Source organism: Corvus hawaiiensis, chromosome 8 (genome assembly GCF_020740725.1).
Source record: "Corvus hawaiiensis isolate bCorHaw1 chromosome 8, bCorHaw1.pri.cur, whole genome shotgun sequence".
Lineage (NCBI taxonomy): Eukaryota > Metazoa > Chordata > Aves > Passeriformes > Corvidae > Corvus > Corvus hawaiiensis.
The window spans coordinates 22463256-22485990 of record NC_063220.1 but is presented as its reverse complement, the minus strand read 5'-3'; the positions used below and the strand labels follow the sequence as shown (position 1 = coordinate 22485990).

The 22735-nt window shown below is 37.4% G+C and overlaps 1 long non-coding RNA gene across 3 annotated transcripts in view; it reads right to left on the bottom strand.

Moving 5' to 3' along the window:
* Positions 1–898: 898 nt before the first annotated feature.
* Positions 899–22735, bottom strand: part of LOC125329728 — an 85168-nt gene continuing 63331 nt past the window's right edge. For 2 of the 3 annotated variants that reach the window (XR_007205245.1, XR_007205244.1), the window contains exons 5-6: positions 15998–16048; positions 899–2183 (exon numbers count right to left, since the gene is read on the bottom strand). This is a non-coding gene — a long non-coding RNA (uncharacterized LOC125329728). The remainder of the gene's footprint in view (positions 2184–15997; positions 16049–22735) is intronic. The other variant, XR_007205246.1, reaches the window with a different exon arrangement.

The following is a 22735-nucleotide window of genomic DNA, read 5'->3' as shown; positions in this document are numbered from 1 at the left end:
TCCTCCCACCAGTGAGCGGGGAGGGGGACATGCACATCCTCGCCTTCTCCAGAAGCCCTGGCTGATGCCTCGCGTGCCTTTGGGCCCTTGCTGCTGAGGGGAGGCACAAGGGAACCTTCTAGAACCCCCGGGGGTGATAGTGACTCACGGTTCACGATATTTAAAGAACAAAATCATATCTCAAAAAGGAAGAACTCTATTCACTAGTCCTGTTTTGGAAATCTAGAATGATCTCCTCAGTAAGAAAACCAACTGGTCTTGGGCTTTTATTCTGAAAAATGTTATCACTGAATGTTTGTGTAATGCCTGATACCTACAGTCTGCTAAGACATTAAACAAGGATCCAGACTCCTGCCCATAGCATGTAAACTGTAAAAGTGATAGCAGAACTGATCTCTTCCTTCCAGTTTGCTGAAAAAAACCCTGATCCATCTTCATGGGCTTTTCAGGAGTTGCTCTCTGCTGAGAATAACAGCTGGGACGAGTTCACATTAAACATGCCTGAACAGCCAGCACCACGTAATTTCATATGGGCTAGAAAGTAGCCATATAGTGACATCTTTTAGGTGCTACTGAATTAAAAGCTACACTTACTTACTCATTAAAAAGGTTCTAATAAGGCCATTCAGTCCATACTTGAATTGTTAAAACCTGTATTAGGGAAGAACATTAAAGTGGAGCTACAAGAACTACACAAAGTAGAAAACAAACTATTTTAAGTACATATTAAGAGTTCCAACTCTTAATATTTGACATCATCAGCAGCAGGTCCTAGTTGTATACATTCATTAATCTCATCCTTTCCTTGAAATGTATAGATTGCCATTTTACTTTTCTTAGAAGTAACCAGAGCTAAAATCAGTAACAGAGATAAATGATAGAAAAGTAACAGTGGAAGTTCTGGGGCTTGGACATTAATGTTTTATTAAGGCTTTGAGAGAGTACTCATGACAAAATTAGGCAAACATAGGTGACAAAAACAAGCATGAAGAAAATAAAGTCTTTATGGTTAAAAGGTCTAATATGTAAGAGCTTTTTAGTGAACTAGGACAAATATTTATTTCCTTCCCCTTCTCAAAGGAAAGCAACTCAGTTTTCTTCTCCTGGGCTCATATATATAAAGTTGATGGAGCATTGTCACACTCAAAAACTCTTCCTTTTGGCAAAAATCCTCTTGCTTTTTGGCAAACAAGGGAAGAAAAAACTTTTCCTTCTCTCCATAGCATTTATTAGTTTGCTAATGACATTGAACACAAAATATGAAGGATATGCAGTTCGTAACACCTCCAAAGGACACAGAAATAGTAGGCCAATAAGGGTGGGAGCTTGTAAGAGCTATGCCTACTCCACAAACGTGACGATTTCAGATCTGTCAGCTGCATTTAGTAACAGAGATACACATTTTCTGTAAGTGCAAGCAGAGACAGACTGACAATTCATCTACATACAGAGTTGTGATGGTTTGACTGAGGGCTTTGACTGCACATGGAATTATTCAAGAATAAAAGCACCATTCTTACTGAATAATTGTCTCATGCAGACATGTTTGTTCTAGAATACAAACTAGAATAAGGTAATTATGTATGTGATAAGCTTCTATATGTAGAATAATTTTGTAGGGCTGTGAAAATTAGATTCAGATCCTGCCTCAGCATGAAAGAGTTTTCAAGTAAAGTAATTTCTTAAACTTGGATTTTTGAAATTTTCTTCATTCAAAATTCTGGTAATCCTGTCCAGGATTTTTTTTTTCTGGTGAAACTAATTTGTCTTACTTTGTCTGAGAACAGGTTTTAAATACATGAGATCACTGTAGATTTCCTGTACTTTTCTTACAAATTTCATGTAATCCGGAGTCTTACCTGAGGTCAAGACTCTGAAATCTGGATTTATGTGTGGCTTGAACTCATGTCCTATCATTCTAAGGATATTCTGACTTGACAGTCTTCCAGTATCAGTTCCACAGTTCCCTAGAGTGAGGATTTCTGGCCCTTCTGTTTACTCATTCCCACAGCACATATTCCAGCTGCCTGTGCATCAGCAGTCTCTGGTCAGATGTCTCTATGAAGTGCTAGGAGGATGGAGAATCACACAAGTTCCAATTGCCTTCTGGCACGAATAGAGCAGAAAGTGCCATTTCAGGAGGGACATCCACAACTGTGGTCTGCAAAAGTTTGTACAAGAAACTGCAAAAGATATGATAAAATAAATTACTAGTCTTTAGCTTGAAAGAACTAAAAATTTCAGTATCAAATCCTGCATGATAAAGAGACCAAAGCAGTTCTAAAATGTATATATTTCATATCTCTGTTGAAAGGACTGTGAATGTCCTACCTTCTTCCTCACCTCTCAGTCAGCATGGAAGCTGCAGTGAAAAGTCTTTAACAGATGTAAAAGGAATGGTCCAAGGCAGAACTAGGGAATCTAGACCAATTGATCTATAGATTAGAGGGTTTTATGGAATGTGACTCACAGAATCATTGTTCATGGTGTATCACAATATGAAATACCTTCATGAGGGAAGAAGACATTCTACTTCCTCAGCACCACTCTTCTTATATCATAACCCCTAGCCCACCAAGTTAAAGTGGGCCCAGACGGCTGCAAATCAATGTTTTAAAAATCAGCTTATTATTTCTAGCTATACTTGAATTGATTACCTTAAAAAAAAAATAAAAATCAAAGCTGTAATTATAGTACAACTGTGTATACACTTCATATACTTCCAATGTATAATTTTGTCTTGCTGCTATACTGCTAAATGTAGTTTCAGTAGTGCTATCTTTATGGCATAATCTATGCTGTGTCACAGTGGGTTAAATTAAATCTTAAATTAAGAAGTTCCTTAGTGTCTTGGATCACCGGTCTTTCCCTTTTCAGAAGAGAAAAATGTAGATAATGCCATTAGTAAAATATAAACACAATTTTAATATTTCTCCACTACTAATTTTTAAAGCTTGAAAATTTTTTAAAGAGGAAAAAGTCAAGACATCTGAAGATTCTGTGCAGGTCAAGCATGGCTTGTTCTGTGGAGTCCCCTCCTATAACTAATTTGCTAAGCAGACATCAGCAATGGAAAATCCTTTTAGTATAGGTGCTGTCCAGCTACAGAATTGCAAAACCTTAGGTATAGGGATTAGCATTATTTTAGGAATGATGGAGGGAAGCCTGCATCCAAGGCTTTGCTAATCTGAAAGAGTAGTAATGTGTCAGGCTTTTAGTCTGATCCTCTTGTGCAATAGTCACATCTGACAGTATTTTGGGTTTAGGTGTCTTAAATCTACAATAATTACTAGTCTGTCTGTGAGTTAGTAAACTGGCCTGAAACAGCTTTTGGACAAGTGAATGATCAGAGATGACATAAAGAAATATTAATTATGTAAAAGTATCAACTTTTGGCCTTGCAAGCTGCTTAGTAGTAGAAAGACTTTTTCTGTCTTTCCAAGGATAAAAAAACCCCTTGTTCTTTCCTTGCTTTGTTGGGGCTTTGTACCTTAGGTAGGTCTGAGACAAACACCCAGATTACCGTAGAGCACATGGGGAAACAACAGGGACATTTTTCTTGGATGACCTATGGCAAGAAATGCCTTAAGACTTGTAATGCAGATTGAACCAGCACCTCTCATTCAGCAAAAGACTGATAACTGTAAAAGAGAAAGAGAGAAGTGAGGAAACAGGGATGAAATTACAGCCCTTTTGTTCTATGATGCTAAGCCAGAGATGACTCAGCAGAATTGATGGCAGCAGGAGGATTACCCTACTGCCCCACTAACTCAAGAGGCTGAGCCCTGCTCTAACATCTCTGGGTACCTGTGGGCAGTGCTTCACACTCACAGCCATGCAGTGACTGACAGATGAGGAACAAGTCCATGAACTTGTGCAGCAGACATCTATTCCTGCTTCTCACTAATTCCCATGCAACCACTCAACTCTCCACCACCTCTACTAGTGAAACTGTGTTGCTGGTTATTAATGCTCCTTTAACACATACCTTTTCAACTTTGTCATTTACTACTGGCAGAAGAGATTCTTGTAATGTTTTTCATTACAGTATTTGGTACTTCAATATGTCTTTATTATTAATAGATTGGTTTAATTCTAAAATATGTCAAGGTGAAAGTTCATGGGGAAAAAGGAAGGGTCACGAACTTATACCAGAAAACTCACATAATGTCCAAACTATTTTATAACATTAGGGAAAAAACCCCAGTAAATGAACAGTATGCTACAAGAGCACAATACATTCCCTTATTATTCCTTCATACAGGTTACCACTCATTGTGGAGATGGGGTACACAGCCCTGCAAGGATTACACATCCTTTTTTCAGTGGTGGCAGATGCTTTCTCCTTGCCAGTACTGAACATTTTCTTAGTCATAATTTTGACTCTCCATCCAATTTCCACCTGCATGGATGCAGCACATCAAAATACAAATCACTGTACATTTCAGCATCCTAGAGTTATTGGCAGCAACACTTTTCCCTCAAAAACACTTTCTTTTACTGTTCTTCAACTGTGTAGTTAAGCTTTGTGCTGCATGCTCTCAGTAGACTTGATTCTGTAAAACAGTGATAAGACACACTTACTCAGAGAGTCTCATCCTGATAAATTAAAGAGTTGGCCTAAGGACACTACACCTTCATGTTGAAAGGTGCTCAGTGCCTTTGCAGTCAAATAAAACCTGCATAATAATTAAATAATACCTTTTAGATATTACATATACAAGTGCTATTGATTGAGATAATGGACTTAACAAAGCTGGCACAGTCTCAGAATTACTATTCAGATATCTTAAAAACATGTTCTGTTTGTGGATATACCACATTTATAGCTGCTTCACAAACCACTGCCACATCACTAGTGTTTGCCTTCTAACAGCAAAGTGCCTAGTTAAATGCAGAAGTCAAGAAAACAAAATTCTGCATAGCAAAGATGTGATTTTATACATCAATATAAATATACACAAAACTTTTAAAGATAAAATTTACTTCTGAACACGTTACATGGATTGAAAACTGGAACAACATTTTTCAATTAAAAATTGTCTTTAAATAAAATTGACACTTGAGGGTAGGTGGTTTTTTTTGTTTTGGTTAGCAAAACCAAGGTCAGTTGAGAAATAAATATATTAAAATCCCTTACATCTGAAAGATTTTCATACTAACCATAAACTCTAATAATAGTTGCATTCTCTTAGGAGGAACAACTGGCACATTGATTGTATAATGTCTGCTTGACTTGGGTTTGCAGTACCTGTATGAGTTCAAGAGAAGAAAATGTCTATTCCACTCTATTCCAGGTTGCACCTAGACTATGTAGTGAAATGAGCCTGTTAAGGCCAAGTCCCAACTCAGCCATGCAATTTTTAACTCAGAACAGAACTGCTCAGGCTAAAATTCTCTTTTCTTGGAGTATTTTTTCAAAGATACATTAAAAGAAAAGGTGATGTTTATGTTCAAGCTCTGTGGCTATTCTAGGAAAATAATTGAGACAGAAGTCCTCTGCTCATGAAGCAAGTGCACTGTTAACAGGAGCTCTCTTCATTGGATGGGCTTCTTAGTGATACTCCCCCCTTCCCACATCTCCCCAAAAAATCACCAACACTGGGAAATCACCTTGTGGGGCACACAAGGTGATTGGGTAAAGATTGGCGTCTGGTTCTGACCTGCAATATTGTTTTGATAAGATAAAAGCTTTTGCACTACTGTCAGGAAGCAGCAAGGGCAGCTGCTCTGACAGAATAGGGAACCAAGGGCAATGTCACCAGGGCAGGATCCTGGCTGTCCCAGTGAGGAAGCAGGGCAGGACCATAGACAGCAGCTGATAGTCAACCAAGAGTACAGACAATTAGACAAGTTTGTGGTGATGAGGCCGATCTACGGTCAAGCTGGCAGTCTATCTGCAGGTCAGGATCAGATCCAGTGAGTGCAGCTGGGATCGTGACCTCTGAGCAAGTTTGTGGTGATAAAATGAGGCCAAGGCCATCAGCCCATGGTTCAGGCTCGGGATCAGTGGGACCCATGATCATGGTCTTGCCCAGGCAGGGACTGAGGAAGCTCCAGAGCCTGTGGACATTGGTTGGGGGCGGGGGGGGGGGAGACCACAGGTGAAGTTTTTGAGTTGTGAGGGCCCTGACAACTACGGAGTAGAGTACTGTCACCAACTCATGTCATGTGGGCCATTCAAAATGCCTTAGAGATGCTAAGAATTTTACCTTGTAATGTTGAGTCTTCCTAGAGATAAAACAGTTATCCCAGAGTTGTCATGTTCCCTGCAAAAAGTGTTAATCATTCCTGTATATTATTTAAATCTGACATACTGCTTCCATTCAAACCCAAGTTACTTTGCCAGTGAAAGAAGAGTGGAAAATGAAAATCAGTAACCCGTAGAGATAGATGTATAATTCTGCATATGCCCAGAACTCAAAATTTAAGAAAATCATCCCAGGGGCATCTCTTTAGTAAAGTTTCACTACAACAACAACAACTGGGGAAAAAAAAAAAAAAAAAAAAAAAAAAAGAGAGGTCTTAGCTTTGTCTGAAACTTTTTATTCATTTCATACAGAACAAGCCTAGTGACTGACATATATAGCCACTTATCTGAAGATAACAATTACTCTTACTGCAGAAGTGTGTGAATTTTATGCTGCTCATAGAGTCTCAATTTGGACTCATTCTAAGGTTATTCACTAGAGAAAAATTATGGCATATAATAGGCTTTCTGCTTATAGTGATTTTTTAAGGCAGTTCATATTGGCTTATTTTGTGTAAATAAACAAGAATTGAGAAATCTAAGGCTAGGTAGAGGTCAGATTTTGTCACTTAGGGTCTATTCCTAAAAGGCCTCTTCTTGCAAATAGTACCTTATCCAGAATGCACAAAAGTGAAAGTTTTAGTCAATTAAGTTTGTTTAAATGGCATTATGGGGGATAAGCCCCAACTGTTTCAGAAAGTGTTATCCTAGTGTTCAGAGACCTTGTACTTAGGCAGTCAGCCAGAATCTATCACCATGGATTCACAACAATCAAGGCCTTGACAAGTTTTATGTCTAAAGAAAACCAGTTAGTCAATTAATGGTTAAAGACTTCAAAACATCTTTTTGTTAGTATGACACTGATTCGAAAGATAAAAGACTAAGGAAATCTTTTCAATAGTTTTCAGTTCTTTTCCCCAAATCTTCTGAGGAGGGGAAATGACAAAAAAAACCCTCCAACCACAAATCCGGCTAGAACACATAATAGTTAACTAGTAGCCAATGGTTTAGCGTAACACTTCCATTAGCAATTGGTACATTTCCTCTAAAACAGAAAGAAACCGTCAATGGATTTTACGGTTTCAGACTTCAGTCTTTTCTTTAATTGGATGTGGCCATTTAATTTTGAATGAAGTAGTTTTTCTTTTATTGCATTCTGATACATGCCAGCTTTGACAGAGAAAGCCAGCAACATAATGCTCATATGGCACATTAAGAGCCACACTCTGTTGTGGCTTTGCACTTCAGAGACCCTAAATTCTACAAAATTTGTTCATTAAAAGGCTTGACTACAGCAGTCTCAATAACTGAAGGAGGCAGAATTTCTTTTTTGCAAAACCTGTTTTTGAACTCTATGAAGGGAGAAAACAGATTATCTGCCCCAATTTCTCTTCATATTCTTTAGCTAGCTCAATCAAACACAGCTGCACGAACTGCAGGAGCTCCTCAATGAAATTCTGTGGCCCTGGTAATAAAGAAAATCAGACTGCATCATCACAGAGATTTTGCTCATCCTGAAAACTAACGATATCTTTCAGGAATCTGTATTTCTTCAGAAAACACATGGTTTTCTAAAGCTACTGAGAACTCACCGCTCTAAGTGCCATTGAGCAGACACTAAATATTACACTGAGGCTCACAATCATCATAATGCAAGTATGTGCATACACACTGCCTTGTAGATTTTATTTGTTTGTGACTTTGACCCTTCTCAGCAGCCATTTGGATGCCTTCTAGAACAGCCACAGATTTAAGATGTGCCAGATCCTAGGAATCTCTCAAAGAAAATGTGCACCCAGTACGTGCCTGCACAACTCTGCTGACATCAGCAAGTTTTTTCATGAACATAAATTGTTTGCTGAAGGAAAATCCAGTGTTTTCTCCTAATGGCCCAAATTTGGGAAATTATCCCTATTAGGATTAGTGTTCTAACAGAAAAATGCTAGCACATCACTGGTCTCAGTTTTCACTGAAGTTCTGCAATCCAATGAAGTCCTCATTAGCAGTGATGGCTTCCCAAACACCAGTTTTCTTGGTACCCAAGAGATCCAGCTATGTAGATGACCTTGAATATACAATTTAGATATTCAAATGCAGTGAGTGCATCTGCAGACCTTGCCTTAGCTTTAAGAATATCCTATGTAGAAGTATAAGATCCAAAGCCAGAGAAATAATGTATTCTCCTATATGAGTTTCAACACCAGTCTGGAGAATTCTTTGGCCTAAAGCTGCCCAGGATCCTTCTACTGTAGACCAAATTTTATTTTTCAAATTATTATTTTCAGGTTAGTTTCTTCTTTTAACAGTGAACAAACCTGCAGCAAAACCAATTCTCCAGTGGCAAAATACTGCACAGGTCTTCCTCTCTTCTGCTCAGACAATCAACTTCTGTTCCTTAATTGCATCTGTCTGAATAATTTTAAACCCATCTTTTACTTTTTTTCCTGTACAAGTTCAATAATTGTTATACTTGAAGGTACCTGCAGAGAAGATTGATGAATCATCTTCCAGCAGCCATCAGCTTTCAGAATGTATAAATTGTTTATTCAGGCTTCAGTCACAGAGATCAAATAGTCTCTTCACTCATATCACAGTAGCAGCTTTATCAGTAAGGTAGACGCATATGCGTTCCACAGTTGCCACCATTTTCAGAAAAACAACCTCAAAGCATCAACCAGGATTCATTATTTTTATTTAAATAGATTCCCCAAACATCACAGAGTCTAAGGAATGGTAAAGGGCAGACTGAGGACAGCTTGTATGGGAATTAAGAAATTACATGTCCTTAGTGCTTTTTCCCATGTTAATATAAACAGTGCTTACTAAAGTTCAAGGTGCTGACTTCAGCTAAGCAGGTGAAAGGTGCCTTTTTCCACAAAACTACTATCAACCTGGCTGACGGCCTATCCTCATAGCACTGGCAAGGGATTTTCTTCTGTGCATAAATTACACTAAATTAACCATCCCTGGCAGGTCGGTGGTAAAACTATATATTTTTAGTGAAGCCAGCAGTTGGGATTTTCAAGGGCATTTTTCTTTTTGTTTCGATGGGAATAGCAGGGAAAGAATGTCCACCCTGAAAAATTCTGCCCTTGCATTTTCATTCGGCTAGGAACCAATTTGCTTTTAAAAGGTGCAGCTCATCAAGAGAGGGAGCCTTTGTTTTGTTTAATTTCAAAGTTATAAAATATAAAACTGTGAAACTGCAGTAAAAACATTTCAGCTAACTTAAGCAGGGATGCAATATATTACCAAATTTTTCCTGAAGCAATGGAGATTCAAAGCGTGGTTTCCTCTTTTTGCCTTTTCTTATTGTCACAGCAATTAAATTATTCTTTTGTGAAAAAAAATTATGCATCCCTCTATTTTCAAGGATATGTTTTAATTAACTCAGGTCTAGAGCTATTTAGAAAACAGGAGAAAATGTTTATCACTGTTTTAATTTGATTAGTTGAAATGTTGCTGGAAAAATCAACACTTCAACATGTGAAACATTTTCATTAATTTTACAAATGTCAACATGTTCTGCTAAAAGTCAGGGGTGGAAGATCTATGCCCAGCAGCCACAATGTATTGGAGAACTAAATCAGCTCAGTAAATCTGTCCCCAAACAGAACCAGAGAGAACTGAGTTGCAAGCATTAGAGTTGTTCCCTCTTTCCAAATCCAAAGCATGAACTCTCCTGAAGTGTCCCCTTTCCAGAACACTTCATGCATCAACCATTAAAAACAAACAAGCAAATGAGAAAAAAAAGCCTGGCTTTTCAAAATGTCTGGCATTGGCCAACCAGAAAAGCCGAGTCATGAATCATTTGTAAGAAATTTTGACTGTGGCCACTGCTGCAACACATTTGGAAATCCTTGGGTACTCTAGGCCTGTATATAGGTATATATGTATACATATACATGAGTACAGTTCCTCTTGGGGTTCCCACTTCTTCATCTGCCAGCTGAAATCCTTTGAGGTGAGAGGGGAGTTTTGCTAAGGGAAAAAGGTTCACAAATCTCCTATAAAGTTCACAGTCACATTTGACCATATTACAACCCAGCACAATTCACATGTAAATGAACTTGAGATGCTTCCATGAAATCCACTGAGAACCAACTTGGGGGGATTTAAAATAATAGGGGGAGTAAAAAGAACTGAAAGAAATTCCATTCTATCACAATAAAACACCCAACTTAAGCTAATTATTTAAGCATGCTCTTCAAAAGAAATAGAAAAACTTTCATTAAAATTGAGCACATGAACCAAGATTTAATCAACTGTAGTTATCAAATTCATCTAGTGGTAAGCCACAAGCTCTGAAAGGCCCCATTTGACTGACAAATGCAACATTTTTTTAATTTGGACAATAAAACCAGCAATATTATTTAATGTGAAATGTGAAAAAACTACTGCAACAGTCACCCTTGCTCCCAAGCTGAGAGCTTGGCCCTGGTTCTCCTCTCACTGAGACTGTGAGCATGGTTTCCCCAATACATCTGATTTACATGGTGTGAGTGTGCCTTTTTGTATACAAAATTTTAGCACACAGCAATCTCTGATGGCTGATTACCACCCTCCCTCTCTCCTTCTTTCCTTTATAACTGAGTTTATAATGAAAACGTTGACACAGCCTTAACTATGGCAACATTAGCATTTGCCATTATAATTAACAGATTCTTTTTTTCCTTTGTGATTTGCATGCATATATTCTTCCCAGTGTAGTAATTACAGATGGTATAGCTTGTAATACACTATCCCTGAACAACAAATACGTTCTTTTTGGAGTATGTCTCTGATAAATTTTATTTAAATATAAAAGGTAATAGGCTGAAAATGTAGTTTGCTCACAAGTTTCCTTTATGGTTGTTTGATTGTCACTTTTCTGCAGATTTATGATAATCATCCTTGCAACAAAAACGTTTACTTCACTGTCTAAATAATAAGGTAATTTGTTACAGCTAATTACTCAAGTGCTTCCTTAATCTCAATTAAAAGATTCAGGCTGATTTTCTACATTTCTGCAGCAGTATGTTCCAGAATATCTTGTTAATGTATTCCCAATCACATATTTGTTAAGGAATGCATGGTCCATGCAAAACTGAAATGCTAAAATACATAGCTGCAATCTTAAACAATGATTTATTGTGACATGGGATGTGGGACATTTCCACAGCTTTTGTGATTGCAGTAATGAAGCTGTAAACCAAATAGCATGAAATGAAGCAAGGCCTTACAATTTAATCAGCTCGTAAACAGATCTACTGCATCAAGCAAATGACATTATTATCCATCCGAAGTAAATCATGCTAATCTCAGGAGATAAAATCAACATCATTAATGGTCACATGTCATATTCATCAACACTAAACCATCCCTTTTGACAGATTAATCCTAACTACAGCTCCCACGATGTATGGTAATAGGGCTTGTAGCATACATTTCATTCAGCAGTAAGGCTAACCAGCACTCTTAGTCTGCTATTACAAATAATTTTTTTATTGATTTACATATTTTAAAATGCATTTAAGGTGAGGTACCATTAAAAATCCTGTCACTATCACATATTTCTTCCTCACATTCTCAGCCTATATTAATAGAAACTAGAAACTAAACACTGTATGCCATATAAATACTTTCTTTAACACACTGTTAGTGGTAATTAAAGAGTTCTGCCTGTGTTTTTCATTCAGCAATGAAAACATTCACCCTTTTTAATAGCGTTTAAAGAACTATTGATACTATTATTCTAATATCTCATTTGTAGTGTACCAGAGCATAGTGCCCCTGGTCATGGATCAGGGCTCAGTCAAGCCAAGTAGGATCCTGAGGACTTTATTATCTATTATCCCATCATTAATACAGCATCAAAAACCCAAAGATGCATTTATGATATTCACTCTTCATTGCAGTTTACTGTGTCCTGCAGACTGGTTGTGTATTTCTGCTCTGACTCCAGCTCCTGTGTACTGCCTATTTGTTCCAAACACAAAATATATTTATTTATCATGGAACTGACCCTGTATGAATGCTTTTGAAAAGTGTCCACTATTCAAAGTGTCACTTTCCTTGAACAGGCACTGAATTATATTGACAGGCACATTATCAAGGGCTGCTGACTGACAGAATGAATGACTGCAGCTCTGTGCCGCATTGCCAGTCATTGACTGAGTGGGTGCAAAAATTATCTACAACCTTTGGAGATCTAAAGGACTCTGAACTATGGCTAGAAAAGAAGATATATGCAAGTGATTTACTTGCACAGCATTTATCAACTTAGTACAAACATCTCAACTATTGCCCAAACTACTTCACTAATGTAGTAATTCATTAATGGTTTATTCTCTTTCCTGAAACTATTTTTTTAACATCCCTTTTATGCAATTATTAATGTAACGTTATTAAATATGTGTTTATGTTTCACCAGGGAAATGGTTGCAGTAATAATTTTAAAAGTAACCACTGCCCCTTGCATTTGTTTTTAGGCCAATGTGGGTTAAGATGCATCTTAGTAAGATCATAAGGGCAAGGCAAAAACAATATTAGAGACTGCCTGTGGCTGACATGCAGCAATCAGTAAGTCTGGTTAAGAGAGAAGGCAGAATGCTTCCTGGACTATGCTGGGGTTTTAGGAAAACACTAAACTAACCATAAAAGCATTTCATTTACTTGCCAAAATAATTTGTTCGCTAGAGGTATTTTTGATTGACATAATGGCAGCTTGAAGAAGTAGACCACAAAATTCTACCTTATCTATTGACTAGAAAAAAAAGGGTAATAAAATGTTTCAATAAGTGCATTAATTTCAAAACCTCAAAGCACTAATGTAAAATTTACTGGAATCCACTGACCTTTAAATAGCTTTTAAAAATTTTACGACTTAGATTGTCACATTACTTACCAAGAATCCTTAAGAAACTGTTTTTTCCATCTATGGTGTGTTTTTAATGTTGAGGTTGTGAAGATTTTCTTCCACTGCCCTTTTTACTCTCACTGCTCCATATTTGAAGCCCTACATAACTAATTACTTAATCTTCGACAAGCTGCAGACATCTGTGGTGCTTACCAGTGATCATGGTTAGAGGACTAAAAGAATCACTGATGAGAAGGAACAAAAAACCCCACCTTTCTTATTGGATTTTTGTGCTATTGCATAACATAGTGAGAGCATGGTGTCCTTGAGCTAGTACTCTTCCAAAACTGTGTCCTAATACCTCCCAGACATGTCTGCTCTTCAAAGGTTTACTAGCAAAGCCAAGATGAAAGCCATCTGTATATTGAGGGGTATGGTTTAGGTAAGCAAAAGAAAGAAACCTGTTTCTCAAGCAGAGAAACTGGCAACAGAATTTTCTGGTATAAGTGCATATAAAGTAGAAGTTTTCCCAGCACAGCTATGGTGGAATGAATGTAGAATAAGAACTAGTCCAGATAGAGCAGCGAGGCCAAAATTTTCCTGTGTAAACCAAGTCCTATGAAGAAATGTCATGAGGAAAAATAATTATGATCTGAAAAGAAAAAGGATGGATTGTCTCACTTTAATCTGCAAGGAATGATGAAACAAAACCATACAGTGGGCAAAAGATAGCAAGAGTGCCTCTAACAGCTCACTTACGTGCATTTTAGGAGTATGTATTAGGATCATCATTAAAAAAATAAGGATAGTACCACGGGAATAGCAGATAATTAAGAGTAAAATAATGTATTATTCTTATTCCTAATATTTGGTCCTCTCAGTTTAGTAACTATATGAAAAAACTTTCCTTGAGAATTTTGTATAAGGTATTTAGCAGTAGGACTCACATAGTAGTACTATGTGTAGTACTAAAATACCACACCATCTTAAGATTTTTTATCAGACTGTATTAAAAATACCATTAACTAATCATATAATTACAGAGAACTTTAAATCCATTTGTTTCATTTTTTAAGTACAGCTGTAATAGGAAGATGTGCTTTTTAATAAATCCTGATAATATTCTATCAGTTTAAAGAGGTACACATTGAACTTATGCAGATAACTGGCTTAGTCTCATAGTGATAAAACATATCAAGATATAAAGATCATTTTATTGCTTGAAAAGAAGTCACGACTTAAAATATTGTACTTCAGTTGCATGCACATGATTCCTATAATCAATCATCCAAAATAAACTCTACTTTTTAGGCATTTAATTAAAAGCAGACAAGCTAAAAACCTGCTCTAAAAACCCATAGAAAGACAGATTAGAACAGAAAATACCTTAATTTTTATGTATATATGTTTTTTCCTGGTTTAAGTTCAGTGCAGCTTAAGTCAATCTATTAAGCAACAAACTGCAGAACAAAGTTTGAATGCTAGTAAAATTACCAATTACAAGCCAATACTATTACCTGAAGAAATGCACAACTGATTACCAAGGAGATGACTGTTAAATAGTTGAGAATAATAAAGCCAGCTAGAAGATGTGGGGTACCCAACACTGACTGATGAAGAAGGCTGCATTCTCCTGCATGTAAATGTATTTTGAAGGACATTCAAAGTAACATACAATGAAGTTAGCATTTTACTATCATGATGCACTGGTGAAAATGCTGGTGGAATATGCAGTGGTGGATGTTTAGGTCCCAAATTTCTCTCCAATATTTGAATTTGTCTCACATTTGTAGTAAGTAGTGGGAAAAAAATAATTACTGCTTGCTCGTTAACTAGCATGAAATAAGTTGAAATGCATAATACTTTGAAAAGTCAATGTAAAAGATCCAGGTTGAAGCATTAGTTAGAATATATGAAAGATTTATATTATTATAAAACAACAAGAAAAAGCACTAAGAAGCCACAGGAATTAGCATAAGCTAGATATACAGAACTCAGTTTGGGACATCATTAATGCAGTGACAGCCTGCACCTCCCTCAGCAGACTATACCTCAAATATGTATTTAGTGTCATGGCAGCATTAGTTAAATAAAGGTACCAAGGCAAGAGAGACCTTATGAACACAGCAAAGAACTCCTGACAGCTGCTTTTCCTTTTAGCATTTGGCATGTAAAGTATAGTACGTTTATGCACCTATGCAGTAGCAAATTGGTGCCTACTTTATGATCCACATATTTCCTTCAAACCAGATTCTCCTGATGAGTGATCCACATTGCCACTGTTTGGGTCAGAGAGATGAAAACCCTAACTTTGTAGGTGAAACCTTCATTTTCATCCCAGGTGACTGTAGAGCTTCTAATTTAGAGAGACAAAGGTTATTTTGCATGGTAGGAAGGGGAGCAGTACCAGGTCTGCAAAATTAAATCAAAGGAAATGAGAAAACACTTTTTTATACTCACTGTATATAAACATACAAAATACATGTATCTCATCAGCAAGAAGAATTAGACCCTTTCATTTCTCATCTGCAAACTGAACAGTGACAGAAGCATGGACTTCAGCATACAATCTATCAGCTTTAATTTTCTCATGTTGAAAGAGAGAAATCCAGACTGAAGAGTAAAGAAAATACATCCTTTGTTAAACCTGTATTATAAAAAGATATAAAACTACAAAATATTTGTTATTGCACTCTTGACTTTAAAGTCTCCTTTCAAAGTTTTCTGTCTCCTACAACACTGTCAGAGATAAATCATACAAGCATAGGGATCCTTGCAGTTAATTTAAGGCTCAGTAAAGACAACAAGATAGAAAAAACCTCAGATTATTGTACTCTTGACAACCTTTGCCATAAGGTTAGTTAATTTTGATTTTTTTATTTTAGAAAAATCACTTGGAAAAGGCCTACCTGTGTTCCTTTGTTCTCCCCCTTTTTTAACTTCCTTCTGAATGCCATTTCCTATACCAGAGGAAAAAACCAGTTTATTATTGCATCTTCATACACACAGAAGATTATGAAAGTGTGTTGATTCATTTCTTAGCTGTTGACAGTGGAGTTGGAAAACAACACTTTTTTTTACTGTTTGGATTATAAAAGGGTCTTGAACACAAACTTGAAAAGATGGATTGGCTTCAATGGATTAGCCATAGCTTAAAAAGCCTTTTGAGTTTATATGGACATTCCAAAAAGCAGTCATCAAAACAACACTTTTATCATGAAAAAAAATTTACTTATATAGGTGATGCATGCTTCTTTTAGCAGCTCAGTTAACTTTCAGTTTTATGTAATACTCAGAGGGAACTTGAGTATTCAGGGTCTGCATTCTTAACTGAATCCCAGTGGGAAGATCAGATAGCATCTGGCCTTTGTGAATCAGCATAGAGTGGCTGCTGGGAAGGAAAGGGTAGTCCTCTGTTCCCATTTACTTTTGTACAGTCACAATACATATAGTGACCAGAATTCTTCCTGGCTTCACCTGCAGCAAGTAATGCAGTGGCATTGGCTTCTTGTCAGTCTTTCAACCAATCTAGTGAGCGAGGCAAGCACAGAAGTGTTTTTTCATTAATTGCCATCTCAGCTCTTGGGAGTCCTTGGGAAACAATGTCTGAGCCACCACTGTTAACTCATCACGAAGTTCCTGAGGTAGTGCATCTCCTCCATATCCCTTCCCATCCCCTGCCACAGAAGCATTCCACCTCTGTGGAAAGATCTAGCCTACAACTCAACCAAAACCAGCTCAGTCTGACTTGCAGATGCCAGTGTGTTCAGCTTTGGTTGGGATTTAAAGAAGTTCTTCTCTTGTAAATGGAAAACATTTTGACTAAAAGCTGTCAAATTGCAGCAAGTAGCGAAGTCCACCAGGCTTTATTCACTGTCATTTTGTAGAGGGAAAGAAAAAAGCCTTCAAGGAGATCATATGAGTCATGGGATTGGGTTTCCAGAGGGCTCTTTGGGATTCTTTTCGACCAAGAATTTTCTAACACTGTTAGAGCAGGGGCTGTGTGAAACTCAGCAATTTTGACTGTCATGCTATTTTTCAGTTCCAGCTTTCATCACTTTGTGCCTTTTGGGTCTAACTTTGCCTCCACTTAAGTGGTTGTCAATGTAGAATAAATCACATGAAGAATACTTAGGGCCATGTTCTTTACCCAGCCCACATAATAGAGGAAGGAACTAAATCCTCAGAAATAAAGGGTATACTCTCTTACTCACTATGACTGTTGAAATGCTGGAGAGTTAACTGTTACACTGAACATGAGAAATAGTTGTTTTCTCTAGTATGTACTAGATTCAAATCTGACAGGACTTGCAGACCTCAGCTGCTTTTTTAGAAAATCAGGAAAAAAAAATCTGTGTCTTTTGGGCACAATGCATGAGTAGAACATAGTAATAAAGAATGTATTGCACAATGCATGAGTAGCTGCAGCACAAATTAATATATTGTGATGGGTTTAGGAGACAGAGGGGTGTCCAGAGCTGGACCTGGAACAGTCAAGCCAGTGATTCATGGCTTTCAGTAGCGAGGCCAATGATTCTTGAATTCCAGCCTCTGTAACCATGCCTTGCCATTCATTCTTTTTCAAATGCAAAATATTGCATTCTTTTCTAAGAGACACATGCTAAAGGACACTGGAACTCGTTAACAAACTGGAAAGTTAAGCACTCCTTTACATTTTAGGGCAGCAGATAAATTGGGATCTTAAAATACATTTTTTAAAGAAAAAAAAAAATCATGGCCTGATTCTGACTTACTCTTGCATAGGAAGCTCCTGTAAGTGTGAAGACTCTAGAGAGGAGCCAGGTTCACAGTAGGAAAAGCTTATTTTGTTATTATTAGCAGCCTGAGGTGTGCTGATCATTTTACTCCTGGTATTTTGCCATCTTTTAACAAGCACTGCCACAAAATGACTCATGAAAAGGGGTTTTTGAATGGAGCTCAGTCATTTTGGCACAGATTCCAACTCTGATCATAGGGAAATCATTTACTTTTCCAATTACATGGTCAAGGCACAACCCCAAGGACTCCAGTCTTCTCTTCTCCTGTTAACCTAGCAGGAACAGCCAACTAATAAACAGAAGAAAGTGAGTGTTTGGTGAACTTTATAGTCAGAAACTGTACACAAAAGTCTTCAGGCCATCAATTTCCATTCATTATTTACATGCTGCTCTTGAAGACACTTCTTGGATTCAGTTTTCAGAAATATATTTCAACAACATACACAAAAATTATAGCTCCTCTTTTCAATAGCTATCTTTAGAAGTGACATGTAGCTGACCTGTCAGCTCCCATCCTTCACCTGGTGGTGGTTTAAATCAACTCTACAGAAGAAATCAATCTGATGTAAAGTTGAGTTAGACCTTTGGTAGACAAATCTCATTAAAACAGAAGCATTAAACAAACACAAGACTTTGTCACCTACACACTTGTTCTTCAGATCTAATCCACACAATGGTCTGTTGGACATGAACCCTTCACCCCTGTGGGAACTGAGAGTGATCTCCTTCACACTTCTTCAAAGTATTGCTTTCATCCCTTCTTTCCCCCTTGGTTCCTCTCCCTCTGATCACAGAAATCATCTCAGTAACTCTTACTCAACACTGAAAGCATTCCAGCGTTTCATAGAGCCTCACATCCGTTACTGCTTGCAGGACTGTATCCCACAGCTAGGCAGTACTGGGCTGATCCCTGAGTCACTGAAGTCAGAAGAGATTTTGCCACAGACAATAATGAGCAAATTTTGCAGGATATTTTGTATTACATCCAGGTGTATTTTTTTATTAAAGGTATTTTTCACTTAATCTAAATAACAGGGCATCAGTATCCAATGGGTATATTCTTTCTAACTTTGCTCAATGCAAAAAGCTTTTTCATTTACTATACTTTTGGTTCAAGTCCACAAAATTAAGTGGGGCAGTTAAAACCAGGCAAATAATGTACCTGATGATTTACCAGATTTTATTTACATTATTATATAGCTATTAGATGTAATATTGTCTGCTCCTGTCACTCTCTGCAATGTGTTTGATGATTCAGGGAATAAATAAAACCCAGGGTTAGCAAATAAATGAGATCGGAATTGGCAGCACACCAAGTCTGCTTTATTTGACTGAGAGAGAGATGTGTTACATGGCCTGTTTGTTTAAATTACGCCAAGAGTTGAGATACACCAGGTGTTGTACACCATGGAATAGAGCCCTTAAAATGTTTGCAAAAACCAGATTTCTGTTTACTGGTTTGCCAGAATACAAACCCAGAAAGTTTACACTGAGAAGTTGAAAGAACAAGACTTTGTGATACCATTTTGCTATTATTTTTATTAAGTTACAGAAATGTCTCATATGTGCTAACTATCCAGTCTCCCTGCGTGTCTGTCTCTACACTGGAATATGTAGTATATGTAATTTTGTAAAATTATTTTAGTGGTTCTGAAATACCATAAGACAGTTCTTTAATACAGATCAAGCTATACTATCTTTATTCAACTAAACACCCCTTAAGTTCAGTAAATGGGAGATGGGTCTGAGACATTTAATCTGTCAGGGCTTTTTGCCCCACTGCCTCTTCCATCAGAGACAGCCAGAGTGGGTTAAAACCTTGGAGACCCTGATCTGTTCTTTCAGAACAGGTATGGAAGAACAGTGTCACAAAGAGACCTTAGTAAGGAGGATATAGCACAAAATACACTTAAAAATTGTTAAGTTTTCCTTAGGATCATACTGAAGATGCATTCAGGGATTCACAGCAGAGATGGCTAGGCCGCTACCTCTCCACAGCATCCTGCAAAGCAAGCAGAGTGGGGCAGATGAGGGATCCTCACCCACTTCACTGCAAAATCAGCCAAGGCAGTTCAGCCTACCATAGAAGATTGCCTGAAGTAATCCACTTAACTTTGCAGCACTCTGGGGCCAATAACCTTTGGCAAGGGAAGAGGTTAAACCAGCAGGAGTTTTGTCTTAAGCTAGTAAAGTAATTTCTGCAGCGAACGTGAGACCACAGCCTGAATCAGGTTCAAAACTTACAGAGAGAAAGAGAGGTGGGGGAAGAAAGAAAGGGGGAGGGGGAGTAGTGGACAAGGAGGACGGGGAGAGAGAAGCAGAGAGAGAGCATTCATTCCCACTTTATGATTGGTTACCAGCACTCTGAGAAAAAAACCCTGTATGTGTCTACCAACAAAATAAAGGTTAATGCATGTGAGGCTTCTTTAAGTTTCGCCCAGTCATTCCTGTGTTTTAGTTTTCTTCCCTGCCTTGAATAGAAAAAGATTACTTTTTTAAAACCAACTGCAGCAGCAGTGACATGAGTTATCTTCCAACCAAAGTGGATTGTCTTGGATTCAGTTATCTCTGAGACTGCCTTTTTTTTGGTATCTTCAAGTGGTTATAACTTACAACTGCCTGGAGTGCTTTTATTGTCCAATTCAAACATCTTGATGGACAAAACATTCCTACTGACTCTCTCTGGAACCCTCTCTTCTTGAAGCCTGCCAAAGCCCGAGTTCCAGCATGCACAGAACACACTGCAAGTCTGCTTAATCTCGCTTTGCATTTAGCAAGAGAATATTGGGATAGTCCCAGAGAAATGCTGAGAGGTTTGTGTTGATCTAATGAAGAAGATAATAATGCCACACTTACAAGGAAGCGTGTACTTTGTATGCTGGTTAGTGTGGCTGAGTTGGAATAAATAAAGAAAGGAGATCACTAGGATAAATTCCTAATTCCAGCAAAGTTGGACATAAAACTCCAACTGAATGTAGTGGAACCAGCATTTTGTCTCTCTTTTGTTTTTTTTTTCCTGTAGTTTATCTATTAATACAGGTGAATGTCATCAGTTCCCCGTCTATAGAAGAGAAAGAGATTACTGATGTACAAAGAAATACACACATTTTTTAATGTAACTTTCCTCAATAGTTTCTTGATAAGAAAGTGAAGAATCCACTCATTTTCCCATTAATATGAGCCCAAGTATTAGAACACAGGATGGATTTTATGCACAAAGCTAAACTACTGCTTTTCTCACCGCTGAAGTTTTTTTAAAACCAATTTTAATGGTCTTGCGAGTAAAACAGATTCAATAGGTCTGATCTGCCAATACATTACTCAATTTGTATGTCAGTACAACTCCATTGATTTTTGTGCTATTATGGCTGCGTAGAAATGAAATAACACAGTGTTGAATCAAACCTATTCAAAGACTGACTGATGGTCCTGTTCAGAAACCAGATGAATTAAGAAAAACAAAATATGTTGAGAGGAGGTGATGTTCCAGATGTGCTGTAGTGGGAGGAAGGATCACACACTATAACAAATGGGCTGGTTTCTATGATAGAACATGTTTCACAGTGGAGAAATGATGTGAAATGTCAGGACGATATACTGTTTGTTTGAAAGCCTCATCATTGTCTAAAAATAGCCTCTAGCTTATGTTTTTCCTCTTTGAGAACTATTCTGATCCCAATTCTGCATCTCTATTTCTTCACAGAATAAAGTTTGCTAAGTATGGGTTGCACAGGCAGGAAGATTTGTTGCTTTGGGACTTGGGACAAAATCTAATTTTAGTAGGCTCTATGTTTCTGCTCATAGTGGTGAGGCAGAATATCAAATGAGCTGTTTAACTGTGTTAACACGTTTGCACTGGTTACAAGGTTCATTTTCATAATTCTTTCAATGACTGGCCTTCACCCTAACGTGAAAGCAAGCCTTATTCCATTAAGCCCTCAGTTCACCCAAGTTACTAAAAAATAGGGCCTCTGTATATTCTGAAGTTTAGGTCACATTAGCCAGCTGCTTGGTTAGGGTAATCTAAACCAAAACAAGAATATTGCTTTTCTCTAAATAGGTGTTGGAGGCCACAATACATTGTGGGCTTAAACTATGTTATATCACTTTAGCACAGAAGTCTTAAACATGAGAAAAATATGTGTGATAAAATAAGACCAACATTGGTTTTGAGCTAGTTTGAGCAAAGGTGCAGAAAAATCAATGAGCCCTGGAGCAGCCTAAACGCTTTCTTAGCCTTTTACTACAACATTATATATTACATGCAAATAATGGCACAAATTTAATACTACTATTCATGTCAAGTGATTTCTTTGAATCTATATTTTATATTTTACAGATCTTGAACAGTAACATTTTTCTTTTTAGTGCGAAGTTGCTCAAGGTTCACTGGAGACTCTTTTAAATTGCTGCTTTCAGAGAAATAACAATGTAAAATGACATTATGATGTATAGCACCCTTCTGAAGACTTGAACCAGTGCAGCAGCAAGTCACTAAAACCCCTGGGAATGAAGCAATCTCCAGGGCACTATTGTCCAATTGTCCTAACTGGATCACTTTTAATTAGTTGCAATTAATTTCAAGTGACAGTGCACTGAAATATCAAATTATAAAGCACAGGAAAACACACTGGAATTTGGAAAATATCATTGTTGGATAGTTTCTCTAGTACAGAAGAGAACTGATCTGATTGTTGTCTGCCTTAATATATATAATTTTAATAAATTTGTTTCTACAATAAAGATAAAACATGCAATGATGTTGTTAAAGTAGTGACAGAGCTTTAGTACTTAGCCAGCTGACATGCATCGGGCTAACAAGTAGTCCGTTGAATTTTTCTACTGAAGAAATCAGTATCAATCTAACAG